The following is a 5,737-nucleotide window of genomic DNA, read 5'->3' on the forward strand; positions in this document are numbered from 1 at the left end:
TGACATGACAACATATTCGAAATATTCACATTTTCACATAAAATCACGTTTCGAAAAAAAAGCCCTCCTCGTTTGCTTAAACTCTTAAATGAGCGTTCCTCGACTTGATTTCACTTGTCGTGCGACGACACACCTTTAGAAGAATAAGGTATACTCGAATTAGACTTAAGAACTCTTTACTTAGCGTGCTTGCATTCCTAAGCATGTGATCATTTTTATTTCTTCCTTGCCTAAATTTATACAAAAATTCTTAAGTATTAATTAAATCAAGTGATTTAATTTATTTGGGAATCTGCCTAATTTTTCAGGTATTAATTGAATCTGGAAATTTTTATCTTTAAATGCCGCAAAATTAAATAGAGGCTACTCATCATTTAATTGGCAAATCTTCAGGGGAGCCTATAATTTAATTTGATGTTTTTGTGATAATAGTATTTAATTAGTAACCCGGTCATAATAGTACTTAATTAGTAACCCAATTACAAGAAAACATACTCCCTTCACCACTGGCGACTTCCCCTCTCTCATCCCTTCTCCAAAATCAGAGTTCCTCCCCAAAAATTGAGGATCGGCGAACCCTAGCTCCTCCATCGCCATTCTCCAGCTCCGCCGTCGTTACTGGTCAGCCGGCATACGACGCCATCTGCGCCATCACCCTCTCTCTCTTTCTTCCATCACCCTCTCTCTCTTTCTTCTTACGGCGAAATTGACACTCCCAACGGGCTGCCGGAGCCTCATCGGCGCCATCTGTCTCCTCCCATCTCTCGCCTTCTCCGGCGGATTCTCGCCCGGGGTGGCTTTCTTCTTCCTCATCTCGGGTTTTCCTCTACTCTCTTACCAAATTGGAACCTGGGAAGCCCCAATTGAAAGAGGACATCGGTGACTTGTTGTTATCGGTCATCTCCGTCGAGTCCCTTCACCCGACGAAGTCGCCGACAGGAGACAGCCGGTCTGCTCCCTCAATGGTACACGGACAACCTCACGGCCTAAGCTAAGTTTTCCTTCTCCTATTACTTAGCCCAATTGGTTTGAATTTCCGGCAGCAATGTGTGATTTAAAAGCATTGACTATGGTTGTGATCAAGGTTTGATCTTGTGAAATTCTGCTTACTGGAAAGTTTAAGTTGCTTGTTTCTGATTTTGAACTAAGAGTAGCTTATGATTTTTGGATTCCTAACATGATGTGCCTACTTTCCTCAAGAGTTCATGCTTTTATGTTTCTATCATGTGGAGGAGGGAGTGTTACCTTTTGAAAGTAGCTACTGTCTTTTATTTTCTGCTCCTAATTCTTCAAGGTTCACTCTCCCACTCTGAAATTTCTTGTTGCAATGTAAGGGAAAGGGGTGAGCTTGTGTTTTAGCATGAAATACTTGTGGGAAGGGAGGAATAGCGTTACCTATGGAGAGTAGGAACTGCCCTTTGTGCAAGAACTCTCTGCAGAAATTTACTCACTCACCCTAACTCACTACTCTCTTGAAACTTGCTATGTTGCTGAGATTTTGAAGTATGTGGGAGGAGAATTTGGTGAGTTTGAAGAGGTTTTTATACAGGAAGCGTGTGTACTCGCGAGGCTTTAATTGGGGCTGTTACATTCTTGTTTTCTCTCAGCAGTGAATCCTCTCTTTTAGGATTTTGCAGCATCTTTAACTGCAGCTTTGATGGTGTACTAGGGATAAAGACTGTTGCATTTATTTTGTTGGTTTCTCTCTTCTTCTCCGGTGCACTTGGCAGAGCCGAGGTTGGGAGGGATTACAAAGGTTGCAAGGGTTTGTTAGGGGCAGGGATGCAGAGCCGCTGCCCCCCCTTTTCTGGTTCGGCAGCTTTCGGTTATGAGGATGAGGGGGTTATAGGAGCTGGCTGGGCTCTAGCCTTGGTAAGTGTTTTGGCCTTCACCAAAAGTGATATCGTCTCCTTACATGGCAGATTTTGGTAGCTAGTAATTAAGTGTTGTTTATTTGGTTTTACATTGCAGGAGAAACTGTAATTCTCGGCTGCTGTGTTGTTGCTGTCTTCGCGGGGCTGGGCTCACTGCTCTGGGCCGACGAGCCGTCGAAAATTCGGGCCGAAATCCGGGCCTACGGAAGAGGCCCGAAGTTGGCGTTCCTAGCGTTGTAATAGGATAGGGTCTTCTTTTTGTTTTGTTCTTCTTTCCTTTCTCAAACATGTGTAGTCGAGCGTTTTAGCTCGGGAATAACATTTAAGTCGTGTTCACCTCGACATTCTTGTGTATTATTTTCCTCTATTATTATTTTACTTTTTTTGTAAACTAAGGCATAGGTCGGAATTTAATACGTTTTTCGATCCTTGTTCGTCTTTAAATTTCTAGATCCACGTTAGTCTTTAATCGTACAAAATCGGATGTAGGGATCGCATAATTATCGTACTTAAGATATTTAGGAAGGGGCATTCGCTTCGTAGTTCAACATCGTTTTATATAGCTGAGGCAAATTAAGACGTGGTCATTACATTCTACCCTCCTTAATGAAAATTTCGTCTCGAAATTTTGCCTAAGTCATTCAAAAAGCTCCGGGTACTTCTCCTTTATTTTGTCTTCAAGCTCCCACGTCGCTTTCTCGTGACCATGATGCTTCCATAGGACTTTCACCGTTACAATAGCCTTATTCCTTAACTTCTTTACTTTTCGATCCAAGATTGCTTCTGGCCATTCTTAATAGCTCAGATCCGGTTCTAACAACATTTCTTCTTGGTGGATTATGTGTTTGGGGTTGAACACATATTTCCTCAACTGTGACACATGAAAACATTGTGCACATTTCCGAAGCTCGGCGGAAGTGCTAATCTGTACGCCACAGGGCCGACTGTTTCATGGATTTCATAGGGTCCGATGAAACGCGGTCTTAGCTTGCCCTTGACGCCGAACCTCGTGATCCCTTTCGACGGAGATATTTTCATAAAAACTTTGTCCCCCGCCTTGAACTGTAGATCGGTTCTTCGAGCATCTGTGTAAGATTTTTGCCTATCCTGAGCTTCCTTGATTCTTTCTCGGATCTGTCGGAAAATTTCTATCATCTCTTCCACATAGTCCGGTCCAAGAATCCTTCTCTCACCGACTTCATCCCTGTAGCACCCCGAAAAATTTGCGGCTTTTAATTTTATTAATGGGGATGTTGAATGGGAATTTCTTTTATGGAAATTGATTTTCTATGTGATTGAGTTAATTATGTGGAATTAGTTGTTGTGAGTTATGTGGAACAATACGAATTATGTTCCAATGTGTGAATTAACTTAAATGGGATCATGCATATTTTTCTAGCCATTTTATTTGATATTTTTCGGCCCTCCTAATTATTTGAAATAGTATTTTCTTTCTTGGATTTAATTAATTGTTTTGGAATAATTATCCAAATTAAATCCAAACCAAATTATCCCTATGTTATTCTACATAATTTCCGACCCCTTGCCCATTTCTTGGTTTTTCGAAATCTCCTATTAATTAGGAGAATAAATTATTTTGTAGATTTAATTGGTACCTTACTTATTCCCTTCCTTGAATTAAAAATCCAATTAAATCTCTCCTATATCCTATTTTAATTAGGATTTGACTCTTTCCTTCTTTAAGACCTCATAAATTTTCGCCCCTTATGCCTTTCAATTACCTTGTGGATTAATTTAATTGTTATCTATTTTATGGGAGTCTTTTCCACAAGAAATTACCAAATTTAAATCCTATTCCTATTTAATTTGGGGATTTAAATATTTTCTTTGACTACTCCGTATTTTACACGCTCCCCCCTTTTCCTACTTGGAGAATTCTTGAATTATTTTGTTACCTTATTTATGGGATGCTCAATATCTTTTTATCCATTTTTGTGAGTATATTTCTCTCAAAGTAATACCATAATTTTCGAAAAATTCCCCCCACACTACACACCTATTTCTTTTAATTGTGGAGCTTATTCATTGACCTCTATTTTATTCTTCCACAATTTTAATTGTTTAATTAAGTGTGAGAATAATTATTGAATATAAATTAAGAAAAACCCAACCCTAATCTTCACTCTACACTCCTCCCTCTCTTCCTTTCCTCTCCCACACATTTTTCTCCTCCCTTCCCCTCTCTCTCAAGTGCTCCAAATTAATCCTTCATTGTTGCTTCGATTTGGAGTTGGAAACTCAAGATCCGTTGACGAATCGCGCCAATTGTCTTTTCTACCAATTGTTTTCAAGAGAAATGTATAATTTTTGATCCACCTTTCCCCTTCTTATCATTGAATCCATGATTCTTGAACCCCTCATGCATATAGTGAGTGGAGAATCGTAAATCTAAGAATTTATTGGCTGGGAATGATGATTGCACATGAATGGTTGTGTGTGTGCGTGTATGTACGTGTGTGTGAGTGTGTGGAAGAATCGTTGTGAATGTTATGTGCGAATAGGAAAGCATGGTTGTAATCTCGTTTTTGAAGCATGACTATGTGTTGGAAGCTGAAGGGGCTGGCAGCGGAAGCGTGCGTTCAAAACGGATCACATGAATTTGATCTATTTAGTAGATTATTTAGACAAAATCTATTCGCGTAATTATCACATGTATCATGCTCATAACATGAATTAAAACATGCTTTAGCACATAAAATCCCTAAAACATGCTTACTACGGAATTAGCCAATTTACCTTGTTGATTCAATCAAGAATCAATGATGGCTTGCTCCGTCTCCACGTGAAGATCTTCAACACAAGACCTCGGATCTTCTGACTGGTGTCCCGGACTATACGCTGATATTTGTATGGGCAAATCTCACCAACGTACTAGGACTCGAATAATGGAAGACAGAACTCAGCTCACGGAGGAGGAACAAATTTCGAGCTCTCTCTTTAGAGGGGGACAAAAATTTTGATAATAAATTGTTATATTTTCTGTCTCCTTTATTCTCCTATTTGTATAAGTCACATATTGGGCCCAGTCAGGTATCTAAGGAAGAATTTGGAACAGGCCTCACCCAATTAGCTTTTTACTAATTAAATTGAACCCACAATTTAATATAAGCTTATATTGGAATATTACGAGCAGCCACTACAGAAGTAATATTGCACTGCCTTCCAAATCCAAAATTACAAGTATTCCGGGTTTCCTTTAATTGCATTTGATTCATTTCCCGCGCTTAAGATGGAAACATCCATTAATCAATTAATGTCTGCTATAGACTTAATTAATTAACATATTTCGAATTCCAAGAGTGGACTTAGCAAGAAACTCTTATTTATTATTCATAAAGTAATCAAACTCCAACTAGCTAGGTTCCGAATAATAAAACCTCGTTTCGAGCTCCTCTTGTGGATGTTATCAAACGAGACTCTCCTCGCGCACGTTTCAACATAATAGCAATCCTAGCACCTCTAGATAATGATCACAAACTACCCAATATACCTGGATCGTTGGGTTACGAAAAACCCGCACCTTTGGTAAGTCAAAGTAGTGGATCCTCAATATCGTATGCTCAATGCTAACGTACATTGATTAAGAAATTAATTTTCAAGACCTCGTCTTTCAGTAGATAGCATAAATACTCGTCTTGCTGTTAGATCCATTCGGTGCTATACCACACCAACGTCATCTTATTTCAATAAGGTTTAGAAATAATCGGACTGACATTGCAACCTTTCCCGATAGGTAGTCTAGGCCTATCTAGGTTGTGAAATTCTTATTTTTCTTTGTTTAGAACTGACCGTGTTACCCTAAATTGGACGACGCCCACAACTCGTCTACTAAAACAAAGACT

The 5,737-nt window shown here is 39.4% G+C and overlaps 1 long non-coding RNA gene across 1 annotated transcript; it reads left to right on the forward strand.

Moving 5' to 3' along the window:
* Positions 1-393: 393 nt before the first annotated feature.
* Positions 394-2,302, forward strand: LOC121797275. Its single transcript, XR_006049810.1, has 2 exons — positions 394-1,872; positions 1,972-2,302. It is a non-coding gene; the product is annotated as an uncharacterized LOC121797275 (long non-coding RNA).
* Positions 2,303-5,737: the final 3,435 nt, after the last annotated feature.

The sequence above is a fragment of the Salvia splendens genome, chromosome 3, assembly GCF_004379255.2.
Source record: "Salvia splendens isolate huo1 chromosome 3, SspV2, whole genome shotgun sequence".
Taxonomy (NCBI): Eukaryota; Viridiplantae; Streptophyta; class Magnoliopsida; order Lamiales; family Lamiaceae; genus Salvia; species Salvia splendens.